At 43.6% G+C, this 14083-nt stretch overlaps 1 pseudogene; it reads right to left on the bottom strand.

Moving 5' to 3' along the window:
- LOC135527490 (serine/threonine-protein kinase mTOR-like) overlaps positions 1–13868 on the bottom strand; it is a 62627-nt pseudogene extending 48759 nt beyond the window's left edge.
- Between the last annotated feature and the right edge of the window lie 215 nt (positions 13869–14083).

Genomic DNA, 14083 nt, shown 5'->3' with positions numbered 1-14083 from the left:
GAATCTTTCAGCGAAGCTAGTTTTGACTCCTAGGCGGAAGACATGTTTCTGCACGGCGAGGATGCCATTCTGGACTGGTAAGTTCTAATGCTAATGTCAATGTTTGAAATTAATATGAAATATTATTCATTTGAGATTATTTTTTTTTCTTCCTTATTTTATTTGCAATATATAAAAATATCATCTGTAATGAAATGTATAAAGTACCCATTGGCAATACTGTGTGTGTGTGATATATTATTTGACATAAACATGGAATGGAACAGCACTTCACCATAGTGATTATGTTCCCTGTACTTTTAACATTTAACATTTAAGTCATTTAGCAGACGCTCTTATCCAGTGCGACTTACAAATTGGTGAATTCACCTTCTGACATCCAGTGGAACAGCCACTTTACAATAGTGCATCTAAATCATTTAAGGGGGGGGTGAGAAGGATTACTTATCCTATCCTAGGTATTCCTTGAAGAGGTGGGGTTTCAGGTGTCTCCGGAAGGTGGTGATTGACTCCGCTGTCCTGGCGTCGTGAGGGAGTTTGTTCCACCATTGGGGGGCCAGAGCATCGAACAGTTTTGACTGGGCTGAGCGGGAACTGTACTTCCTCAGTGGTAGGGAGGCGAGCAGGCCAGAGGTGGATGAACGCAGTGCCCTTGTTTGGGTGTAGGGCCTGATCAGAGCCTGGAGGTACTGCGGTGCCGTTCCCCTCACAGCTCCGTAGGCAAGCACCATGGTCTTGTAGCGGATGCGAGCTTCAACTGGAAGCCAGTGGAGAGAGCGGAGGAGCGGGGTGACGTGAGAGAACTTGGGAAGGTTGAACACCAGACGGGCTGCGGCGTTCTGGATGAGTTGTAGGGGTTTAATGGCACAGGCAGGGAGCCCAGCCAACAGCGAGTTGCAGTAATCCAGACGGGAGATGACAAGTGCCTGGATTAGGACCTGCGCCGCTTCCTGTGTGAGGCAGGGTCGTACTCTGCGGATGTTGTAGAGCATGAACCTTCAGGAACGGACCACCGCCATGATGTTGGTTGAGAATGACAGGGTGTTGTCCAGGATCACGCCAAGGTTCTTAGCGCTCTGGGAGGAGGACACAATGGAGTTGTCAACCGTGATGGCGAGATCATGGAACGGGCAGTCCTTCCCCGGGAGGAAGAGCAGCTCCATCTTGCCGAGGTTCAGCTTGAGGTGGTGATCCGTCATCCACACTGATATGTCTGCCAGACATGCAGAGATGCGATTCGCCACCTGGTCATCAGAAGGGGGAAAGGAGAAGATTAATTGTGTGTCGTCTGCATAGCAATGATAGGAGAGACCATGTGAGGTTATGACAGAGCCAAGTGACTTGGTGTATAGCGAGAATAGGAGAGGGCCTAGAACAGAGCCCTGGGGGACACCAGTGGTGAGAGCGCGTGGCGAGGAGACAGATTCTCGCCACGCCACCTGGTAGGAGCGACCTGTCAGGTAGGACGCAATCCAAGCGTGGGCCGCACCGGAGATGCCCAACTCGGAGAGGGTGGAGAGGAGGATCTGATGGTTCACCGTATCGAAGGCAGCCGATAGATCTAGAAGGATGAGAGCAGAGGAGAGAGAGTTAGCTTTAGCAGTGCGGAGCGCCTCCGTGATACAGACAAGAGCAGTCTCAGTTGAATGACTAGTCTTGAAACCTGACTGATTTGGATCAAGAAGGTCATTCTGAGAGAGATAGCGGGAGAGCTGGCCAAGGACGGCACGTTCAAGAGTTTTGGAGAGAAAAGAAAGAAGGGATACTGGTCTGTAGTTGTTGACATCGGAGGGATCGAGTGTAGGTTTTTTCAGAAGGGGTGCAACTCTCGCTCTCTTGAAGACGGAAGGGACGTAGCCAGCGGTCAGGGATGAGTTGATGAGCGAGGTGAGGTAAGGGAGAAGGTCTCCGGAAATGGTCTGGAGAAGAGAGGAGGGGATAGGGTCAAGCGGGCAGGTTGTTGGGCGGCCGGCCGTCACAAGAAGCGAGATTTCATCTGGAGAGAGAGGGGAGAAAGAGGTCAGAGCACAGGGTAGGGCAGTGTGAGCAGAACCAGCGGTGTCGTTTGACTTAGCAAACGAGGATCGGATGTCGTCGACCTTCTTTTCAAAATGGTTGACGAAGTCATCTGCAGAGAGGGAGGAGGGGGGGGGGGATTCAGGAGGGAGGAGAAGGTGGCAAAGAGCTTCCTAGGGTTAGAGGCAGATGCTTGGAATTTAGAGTGGTAGAAAGTGGCTTTAGCAGCAGAGACAGAGGAGGAAAATGTAGAGAGGAGGGAGTGAAAGGATGCCAGGTCCGCAGGGAGGCGAGTTTTCCTCCATTTCCGCTCAGCTGCCCGGAGCTCTGTTCTGTGAGCTCGCAATGAGTCGTCGAGCCATATACTCTAAATATATCTGTTTATTTTACACGTTGATACAGGGCTCATACATGAAAGTATTGTTACTGATTTTTTAAAATCTTTCACAGTGGCAGTGCTTCTGATTATGAGCCGCCAATGTCTAGGTGTCCATCTCCCGGCATCACTCCTGGTTCATCCAGCCGGACCCCAGCTGTCTCCGGCTCCACACCTACCTGGCCATCTAGAGGTGTGAAGTCAGTGACAAAGAAGAGGAGGTGGGGAAGAGAGAAACCTGCAGACAGAGGGCCAGAGGGTCGTTGGCACTCTGTGTTAGAAGATGATGTGGAACCAAATCCACCAGTTTTTAGACCCAAAAGGCAGCCAGGACCTCAACAAGACATGACTGCAAAGTACAGCCCCCTTCAACTTTTTCAACTGTTTTTCACCTCGTCAGTTGTTGATTCCCAGGTGGCGAACACCAATAAGTACGGGGCTAAGAACCAGGCAGGAAAGAAAGAGGCATGGAAGACCATTTCCATGTCAGACTTTTTCTGCTCCTTTTCAATGGTCATTTACATGGGGCTGTTGAAGTTGAAAACTCTAAGGGACTACTGGAAAACATCAGCTCTCTATCAACTGCCTTTCCCCATGACTGTCATGTCTTGTAAAAGGTTTCTGACTATCTCACGGGCGCTTCACATCAGTGACCCAGAAGTTCATAGGGAGAATGACAAGAAGAGAGGCAGACCAAGGTTTGATAGATAAAAACAACCTCTCTACCCCAGCATCGTTGATGCCTGCAAGACTTATTTTCAGCCCGGCCCACAAACCTGTCCATCAATGGTAGCCTCAAAGGCCAGAATCAGCCTCAAACAATACATGCGTAACAAACCAACTAAATGGGGTTACAATCTGTTTGTTTTGGCTGATTCTGCGTGTACACTTGCAATTTTTTTGTTTATGAGGGGGAGAACAGTTTTGCTACCGGTAATGGACTGAGTTATGATTCCGTTATGGAGTTATTGGATTTTCAACTGCTGGGGAAGGGCTACAAACTGTTTGTGGACAACTTCTATACAAGCCCTACCCTGTTTACAGAGCTCAGGAAGCGGGAGGTGTGGGGTTGTGGCACCATTCGTACCAACAGGGTGGGCTTTCCAAAGGTGAACAACATGCCTAAGCGGGTTGATCGGGGTACCATGTGATGGATACGTGAAGATGGCCTGCTGTTTGTGAAGTGGATGGGTACCAGAGAGATGGTCATGTGCTCCAGTATCCACAAGTTCTTCAGTGGAGATCACGTCGTCAGGCATGTGAAGGATGGTGCCGGGGCATGGACCACAAAGAATGTCCCCATTCCAGCTGCTGTGAAGGACTACAACAAGAGCATGGGAGGTGTGGACCTCTCAGATGCGCTGATAGACTATTACAATGTTCTACACAAGACCATGAAATGGTACAAAACATGTTTCTATCATTTCATTGACATTGCTGTGGTGAATTCCTTCATCCTCCAGAAGGAAATGGCCTAAGAGCTGTGGACAGCCTACCCATCTCACAGCTAGCCTTCAGGTAGCTGCTCAACCAGGAGCTTGCTAGCTACAGCAAGTCCACTGCAGCACCTTCTGCCCCAACCAGTGGTGTTTAACTGCCCGGATCTCTGCAGGCATTAATGTGCCACAGGGCAAAAAGGGCACAGTAGGCAGAAGTCGTTGTGCCCTTTGTCACAAGAAATGCCCCATCCACTGCACCACCTGTTCAGTAAGCCTCAGCTTTACAGCAGAAAGAGACTGCTATGGGCCATGGCACCAGCAGCACAATATTGTGTAGAGGACTGAGGGTCTTCACAATATTGTAAAAAGAAAATATGTAAATGTAGTTACCATTGTTAATTGTTTTTTTTTGGGGGGGGGGTGTTAGAATAGCATTTATGTATTTTGTATATAGTTCTTTCCTTCAAAATGTATCACTGTACCAATTCAGCCACTTGGGTACATTTGGGTACATTTGTGTGGGACACCTGACTTCATGCTGACTTCATGCTCGATGTCATGTAGCTCGCTCATTTTTGAAGTTATCTGTCCACAACTTTGCTCAGCTGTTGTTGCCATCTTATGATCTTCATTAAAATCATCCCCAGCATCCTATCTGTATGTATGGCTGTTCTTAGTCATTTGAAAGATGATGCAGCAACAATAAAAAACAGAAAACGTATGTTTATTTCCTTGTATTTTCTTCTACCAGATCTATTGTGTTATATTCTCCTACATTCAATTCACATTTCCACAAAATTCAGAGTGTTTCCTTTCAAATGATACCAAGAATATGCATATCCTTGCCTTTGCGCCTGAGCTACAGGCAGTTAGATTAGGGTATGTCTTTAGGCGGAAATTGAGAAGAAGGGGGGGTGGGTACCCGAAAGAGGTTAATTAAACAAAACAAAATATATTTTAGATTTTAGATTCTTCAAAGTAGCCACCCTTTGCCTTGATAACAGCTTTGCACACTCTTATACACAGTGTAGACATTGTTAATGTTGTAAATGACTATTGTAGCTGGAAAAGGCAGATGTTTTAATGGAATATCTACATAGGCGTACAGAGGCCCATTATCAGCAACCATCACTCCTGTGTTCCAATGGCACTTTGTGTTATCTAATCCAAGTGTATAATTTTAAAAGGCTCATTTATCATTAGAAAACCCTTTTGCAATTTTGTTAGCACAACTGAAAACTGTTGTCCTGTTAAAGAAGCAATACAACTGGCCTTCTTTAGACAAGTTGAGTATCTGGAGAATCAGCATTTGTGGGTTCAATTGCAGGCTCAAAATAGCCAGAAACGAATACCTTTCTTCTGAAACTCAGTCTATTCTTGTTCTGAGAAATGAAGGCTATTCCATGGGAGAAATTGCCAAGAAACTGAAGATCACTACTCCCTACACAGAACAGCGCAAACTGGCTCTAACCAGAATAGAAAGAGGGTTGGGAGGCCCCGGTGCACAACTGAGCAAGAGGACAAGTACATTATTGTGTCTAGTTTGAGAAACAGACGCCTCACAAGTCCTCAACTGGCAGCTTCATTAAAGAGTACCCACAAAACACCAGTATCAACATCAAGAAAAAGCCATATCTCAGACTGGCCAAGAAAAAGAAAAGATTAAGATGGGGAAAATAACACAGACAATGGACAGAGGAACTCTGACTAGAAGGTCAGCATCCTGGAGTCGCCTCTCCACTGTTGATGTTGAGACTGGTGTTTTGCGGGTACTATTTAATGAAACTGCCAGTTGGAGACTGTATAATCAGTCATCCTCAGCCAGCAGGCATCCAGCTACTTATCTCCAACCAAATGTGGCATGGTGCCAAGGGTATTATGAGGCATGTCTTATGTTGCTTCAAAGTAGACGAGCTAAAATCCAACTAAACATGCAGGCAATTATTTTATAAACCAGAAGTATTTTTCACTCATGTTCTATTGGTTTTTAAAATCAATGTTCTTTCATTGTCCAGTAGCCATAGGCACAATCCTAGTGATATTGGCAACACATACTAGTTGTTGCATATTTCGATGTCCCCCGTAGAAAAGGCCCATGGTGTTGGTGGAATAATCCTTTAATGCATTGCCATTTACTCAGCTGGGCCAGGGGTGCTTTAATTAGGTCAGGTGGAAATGTCCGACAGATCTCCATAAAAGGAGGAAATGGCCATCGCCTGATCTTGCTGCTTTCTCTTCCTTAACTCCATCTGATCCAGAAGTTCTGTGCGTTCATGAATCCACGTAAGTCCACCGACTCTTACCTTTCATCTGAATTATCTGTGGCGATCGGGAGAGTGGGCCATTCAGTTATTGTTTATAGTTATCACAGCGGAGCGCGGCTTGGAGCGCACGCTTCAAACATATTGTGTAATGTGAATTGTCAATGATTACGTCCCTACGGATCCTCATAGGCCAATTATGCAATCGATATGGTTCATGTGTATTGAAATTAATTATATGGACACAAGAAGACAATTGAAAGAGTGAAATGAGAAACGTCATTGTTTGCTAACTGATTGACTTTGATAACGGGGATTATAGATTGTATTTTATTAACTGTTTGTATTCTTTCATGATTTATGATAAATAGTTACGAGCCTAAATGACTCGCGGATGATTACTATTGACTTCGTAATGAACTGGACTGTTGAATTCCCTAAATTATGTTAATAATGAATGAATGATATGATTTGATCTTTGATTATGAATTTGATCAGATACATGTTATTTGTTTCCTTTGTGATGCAGCACAGACTACTCAGTAAATATACCACTTTATGGTTAAAGGAATTCCTGTCTCAGTCTCATCCATTCCTGTCACCTGACACGTGACCACCTGTTGACCTTCACTGTCAGTCATCCTACCTGTCCAGCTACCCACACAGATTCCAATAATCTTTCATCCCCACTTTCTAAATTTCTAACAAATGTTTTGATGTCTGTCACATGAAACCACTCATAATGATGTTCTCTCACTAATTGCATTATGGAACAAACGTTTGCGTGTAACCTAGCCTACTGCCATGTGCGCATTGTTGCGCTTATAATTGGATCTTGCCTAGGCCTACTGGTTGTATGAATTTGGGATCTACCATCCTACAACTGTCCCAGAGTCTGTTTACACAGAATGAAACGAGAGAGAAATTGGCTGGGGTTGCAAGACGTAGAAGAGTAACAGCACCGGGGTCGGGTCACGGTCCTGGAGAAAGAGTAGAACGCTCTGTACGTGACCCTTTAGATGAGGGAGAACATGTGGGCTGAGAAAACGTTTGTGTGTTTTTAAAGCTCACACTGCAATAACAAATAGAGTGCGACTGATTTGTTTTTCTCCTAAAGTAGTTGCGGTAGGAGTCCTGGCCATGAGCTTGTAGAGCTCCTGCTGGTGCTGCTTGTCTTCAGCGGCATGCTGGGCCTGTTGCTGCATCCCCTGGACAAAGTGTTGTGTGTGCTGGAAGGCTTCAATCTGATGGGGGACAGAAGAACAACAGACACACACGGGGTTCAAATAGGAATTCTCATTCAAAACAGGGATTCAACTCAACTCTCCTGACATAGTCAAAATGCAACTGGCTCCAGGCTCTCTACGCTATTCCCCCACACCATCTGATAAGAGTTATGTTCAACAGTATTTGTATTTATCTTTAAATTAGTTTCAAAACGTTTCCCCCTTCAGAGTGGGGATGGACGGCTCCTCTCTGGCAGGAACCGGGGTGCATGTGTCATTAAGATTCCTGCCTTTTGAGCTGTGAGTGGCTCCTGCAGCTGGCCCTACTATAGCTCTGTGGCGGGCAGCAGGCTGGTGGGCGCAACATCACCTCTTCAACCTCAGGAGGCTGAAAAAATGTGACTTGTCACCAAAAACTCTCACTAACTTTACAGGTGCACAACTGAGTGCAACCTGTCGGGCTGTATCACTGGTACGGCAACTGCACCACCCTCAACCACAAGGCTCTCCAGAGGGTAGTGAGGTCTGCACAACGCATCACCGGGGGCAAACTACCTGCCCTACAGGACACCTACACCACCCGATGTCACAGGAAGGCCAAAAAGATCATCAAGGACAACAACCACCCGAGCCATTGCCTGTTCACCCCGCTACCATCCAGAAGGCGAGGTCAGTACAGGTGCATCAAAGCAGGGACAGAGAGACTGAAAAACATCTTCTATCTCAATGCCATCAGACCATTAAACAGTCACCTCTAGCCGGCTAGCACCCGGTACTCTATCCTGCACCTTAGAGAATGCTGCCCTATATACATAGTCACTGAACACTGGTCACTCATCCTATATAACCACTACTATACATACCATCCATCATTTCTATATACACCATTCAATGAACTGCATTTTAGTTATACTGTTCATACACACTGCATATTTATTTATAAACTGTATTCGGGCCAGCAGGTAGGCTAGTGGTTAGATCGTTGGGCCAGTAACCAAAAGGTTGCTCAATCAAATCCCCGAGCTGACAAGGTAAAAATCTGTCGCTCTGATTGCATTTGGACGACTGTTACAGTATTTGGGTTGTTCATTGGATTCCTTCAGACATTTCTTGATTTCTTGTTCTTTCTGTGTTTTAAAAAAAAGTGTTTTATTATTATTTGAGCATCTGTTTGACATTTTACTGCATTATTAGGAACTAGCAACAGAAGCATTTCACTGCAACTGCTAGAACATCTGCTAAACTGTATGGACCCATTCACTTTGTTTTTATGCTATGACATCATACCTAAACGTAATGAAATGATTTTATGTTGAGAGTGGAAAACAGGTTCGGCTGCCTGCAAGCCAATACAATCACTTACAATAACAGTGCCGTGGGGGAGGAAAAACTATAACAATGTTACTAAACAGGTTTGAGGTACGGTTTCTAAACCGTGTGATTTCCGGGAGGCGCGCTACATTTTGCAATCGTTCCAGTGAGAGATTCAGTTTCACACCAAAGCAAACAGACTGTTGGACTTTCCAGCCAGTATCCAAATCCAGGAGAATATATTTCCCCTTGGATTGACAGGAAAGCTTCAAAGTATTGTTTTAAGCAAATTTGTCACATTCTGGTTGTGTTGAAGTCAAGTGGCAATAAATGACGTATTTTGAACCTGATACAGCAACTTAAGTCTGTATCCAGATGAAAGGTTTTTAAATACAACCTGATTGCCAAATACTGGGTTTTATAGCCATTTCTGACAGAGATATCTGTGCCCGCTGTTTTATGGAGTCCAACGTTTTGTCCAGAAGGTCTTTGTCAGGCCTGGTCAAAACGTTACACTCGATAAAACGACGTGAGCTGGACAACGTAGTGCATTTAATCATGATTTTATACAAAAACATTTTGGGAAAGGATAACTGGTTAATGGTGCAGGCTAACCGGTTGCAAAAAGAACCCTTACTGGCATCCCTATTTTGAAACATTTGGCCCTTGACCCATTAGCTGTCCTGTGCTAGTGAACTCACCAGACGTCCACTCTTGCCACAAAGGCTGGCGTACTTGAGCCAGGTCCTCATGCAAACCATCAGGGTCCTCTGCCAGTCCTCTACAATCCGCTGGTAAACATAGAGAAAGAGAAACAAAGAGCAATCTATCAATTCAATGTATTTTATAAAGCCCTTTTTAGGGTGTCTTCAGAAAGTATTCAAACCCCTTGATTTATTCCACATTTTATTTTACTACAGCCTGAATTCAAAATGGATATTAGATAAAGTTTTATTCCGGCCCAGCTACATACAATAAATACCCCATAATGACAAACTGAAAAAACATTGTTCAACATTTCTTTTTAATTTATTGAAAATTAAGTACAGAAAATGTCAAATTTACATAAACATTCAGACCCCTTAGTCAATACATTTTAGAATCACCTTTGGCAGGTTTGAGTCTTTCTGGGTAGGTCTAAGAGCTTTGCACACCTGGATTGTACAATATTTGCACATTATAATTGTTTTATTTCTTCAAACTATGTCAAGTTGGTTGTTGATCACTGTAGTAGTAGTAGTTGTAGATGTGTTGAGCGATTCATGCTTTGAGGTCGGTTCGATTATAAACAAATCATCTCAGTTATTGATTTCAGTTTTAATTATTTGTTTTGACATTAAATGCACTTTGCATTATGTGGTTTGAATGTTGTAACAAAACAGAATAAAACAAATACAAGTTTTTTTTAAACTATTAACTCCCTACTATGTCACACAGTTCAAGCTTATTTATCTCTACAAAAACTGTACATTGACCTCACAGAAAGAAAAAATGGAATTCAAATAATTGAACTGACATTTTGGTAAACCGCTCACTACTAATTGCTAAACATCAATTTAAGTCTTGCCATAGATTCTCAAGCCAATTTTAAGTCAAAACTGTAACTTGGCCACTCATGAACTTTTAATGTCGCCTTGGTAAGCAACTCCAGTGTATATTTGGCCTTGTGTTTTAGGTTATTGTCTTGCTCAAAAGTACATTTGTCTCCCAGTGTCTGTTGGAAAGCAGACAACCAGGTTTTCTTCTAAGATTTTGTCTGTGCTTAGTTTCTTTTTATACAAAAACATCCCTAGTCCTTGCAAATGACAAGCATACCAATAACGTAATGCAGCGACCACTACTCTTGAAAATAAGAAGAGTGGTACTCAGTGATGTGTTGGATTTTCCCCCAAACATAACACTTTGTATTCAGTGAATTCCTTTGCCACATTACTTGCAGTATTACTTTCGTGCCTTGTTGCAAACAGGATGCATGTTTTGGAATATTTTATTCTGTACAAGCTTTCTTCTTTTCACTCTGTCATTTAGGTTAGTATTGTGGAGTAACTACAATGTTGTTTATCCATCCTCCGTTTTCATCTATCACAGCCATTAATCTCTAACTGTTGGCCTCATGGTAAAATCCCTGAGTGGTTTCCTTCCTCTCCGGCAACTGAGTTAGGAATGATGTCTGTATCTTTGTAGTGACTGGCTGTATTGATACACCATCCAAAGTGTAATTAATAACGTCACCTTGCTCAAAGGGATATGTTTATTTGAGTTTTTACCCCTCTACCAATAAGAGCCCTTCTTTGCTAGGCATTGGAAAACCTCCCTGGTCCTTGTAGTTGAATCTGTGTTTGAAATGCACTGCTCGACTGAGGGACCTTACAGATAATTGTATGTGTGGGGTAGAGAGATGAGGTAGTCATTCAACAATCACATTAAACACTATTATTGCACACAGAGTGAGTCCATGCAACTTATTATGTGAGTTGTTAAGCACATTTTTACTTCTGAACTTATTTAGGTTTGCCATAACAAATAGGTTGAACACTTATTGACTCAAGACATTTCAGCTTTTCATTTTTATTAATTTGTAAAAACATCATTCCACATAATAATTCCACTCATTATGAGGTTTTGTGTGTAGGCCAAAATCTCAATGTAATAATTTAAATTCAGGCTGTAACACAACAAAATGTGGAAACAGTCAAGGGGTATGCATTCTTTCTGAAGGAACTGTACACATTTGTAGTTTTCACAAATTGCTTTCCAGGAGAATTGACCAGACTTTACACACAATGTCCAGGTAGATGGTATTTTCCTCTTTTAGAAACACATTCTCTAGACACTAGAGAATACAAACAAACACACGTGTGCAAACAAAACGAGGGAAAGAAAAATGCAGCCTGGTTGAAGACCTTTGGGACTCCATTTAAGGGGGAAGAAACGACCCACAAAGTGCACACAAGTGCATATACGTAATGGGTAAACACAACAACGACCATAGTGTGCACAAGTGTGTCCTGCAGCATTGTTTGAGAGCCCAGGACATTAATGTGGGGACACAGTCAACATGGTGTTTAGCTCATGCAATGCATTCCCCTTCATTCCAGGTCTGTGTCCCAAATGGCACCCTATTCCCAAAGGGCACTACTTTTGACCAGGAAGGGAAGAGGGTACTATTTGGAACTCAATCTAGGTCGTTTGACAGAGGGGTGTGCGACTCTCTTGACAGAGGGGTCAGGTTAGACGCCAATAAGTCACGGTAGAAGGGAAGCCTGTCAAGATTTGAACCTGAGACTCTGGCGCTGTCATTAAACAAGCCTTGTTTGCTCTGCTGGTCCCCCCCCCCCTCTCTTCTTTTATGAATGGTAAGTGGAACCATCTAAGGTTTGGGGGTTTACATATCCCCCTGGGAGATGTGACAGGCCCTAAGACCCTATGGAGATGTAAATAATAGCCTTGTTGGGTTTGTGTCTAAGCAACACTTGTGTGGAGGTTTGTGTGTGAGGGTGAAGGGGTATGATGTGTTTGTGTGGTGTCTTAGGCAAAGCTTCAAAATGTCAACAAGACTTGACCTCAGAGGGAGAGAGAGAGGCTGGAATTCCAGCCAGACAAAGAGTGGAGTATTAAACATGACTTTTACCACTCTTCTGAAAGTGAAGTCATCACATGTTGGGAACTGCTTTCCTTGCATTAGCATCGAGTGCATACTGGAACTCTCACCACACCTACTTTTAGGTTTTCTGTCTGATCGTGCACCGACAGTGGCCTAAAAATACCTCCAAGGTCTTGTTTTGTTTTCCAATTAGAATGGTGTTAATGGAGCTAACTATACACAGCACATGGATCCAGTACATTGTTAGTTTGGGTCATTTTCTGGTCGGCGTTCGTATTGAGTTGCACAGTCATACACATACATTTTACCTGGTTGATTGTGTTAGTAGCATATGCATGTCTCAAAGATAAAGCCATGCATGTCTGAGTACACATGGGCGGTACAGTTAAACTGCAAATGGCTCATTAAAATGTATAAACATATCAACAGCAGGCCGTCAATGGTTAACATTGGTTAACTGTCCTAACTGCTCTTGAAGAGTGTATTACAGGATCTAACTAACCACGTGCAAGTTGTTAGGAATCTGGGTGTATACACCAGTGTAACACCAGCGTGGCATTGGAAAAGCCACATCAATGTAAACTCCCATTAGGTAGGGCTAACTAACTAAATAACCTCTTTCATCCGTTGTGGAGGCTTTCTGCATCTCTCCGTTGACCATTTTCATAAAGCACATTCAATTTGAATTCTCTCTTGTTGAGAGTTGACTGATAGCGAAGTGAGCCATGCAATGTTCTTTCATAAACAATGTTATCAGTGTTCGCCTCGACACAAACAGATCTAGGACCAGGCTAACTTCCTAGACAATTAGTATACAGATCAAGTCCTAGTGTATGCTGATCGTCAGCTTAACATCCTGATCGTAGCTTCTTCAAATGTCCATTGTAGACAATGACAATCTTTTCTATATGTATGGTACTTGGTTCTATATTATTGGTATGAAAAGTCGGCCAGCACTCACAAATAAAATATTAATAATATCGAATTATTTATTATCAGTGGTCACATGGACACGTTTCGAACATCAAGCCTTCGTCAACTAGTTATACCTGCAAATGTTCTTGTGAAACATTAGTGGAGAGTTTCGTGCTTACGTTGCAAGCTCTGCTGTAACTCTCTCCAGCCATGGCGGTCAGCTCCGCATCCAGTAGATCTCTGGCCTTGTCGATGCACTGGAATAGCACACACACGTAGGTACACACCACAGGGGGTTGGTGGCACCTTAATTGGGGAGGACGGGCTTGTGGTAATGACTGGAGTGGAATGGTATCAAATACATAAGACACATTGGTTTCAAGGTGTATGATGCCAGCTCATTTGCTCTGTCCCGGACATTATTTTGAGACGTTCTCCCCTCAGCAGCTTCTACTGGAACACACACACACACACACACACACACGAAAAACACATTTTGGTTAATCAACTGGGCAATGGAGAGTGTAGAGCTTTATATATTGGCATTGTAAATGATCATTCTAAGCAACACTGTTGTGTCTATGAAAACGATGTAGTAACAGACCAATCACTTCAGCTGATTTACCAGATAGACGTATGACTTCTCAGGCAGATAGATGCATGCTCTCAACCTCCTAGTACACACGTCTCTCTTACCCCAAAGAAAGGCGCAGAATACATCGGTCCGGAATCAAAAGATTACCAAGCATATCCGGAAGACACAACGGAGTTCATGTTGACATCTGGGCTTTTACCCATCATTCAATGAGAATAGGCTGATCTTCTAATAGTCACCGTTCTCCCTTTCAGCGGAGGGAAACCTATATGCCACACCTGGAGATAATCTAAGAATTAGAGGAGGGACAAAGGATCGGAGGGGGCACGCAGGGTGCATG

Source organism: Oncorhynchus masou, chromosome 33 (assembly GCF_036934945.1).
Source record: "Oncorhynchus masou masou isolate Uvic2021 chromosome 33, UVic_Omas_1.1, whole genome shotgun sequence".
NCBI lineage: Eukaryota > Metazoa > Chordata > Actinopteri > Salmoniformes > Salmonidae > Oncorhynchus > Oncorhynchus masou.
The sequence above is the reverse complement of the archived record's forward strand: the minus strand, read 5'-3'. Positions and strand labels throughout refer to the sequence as shown.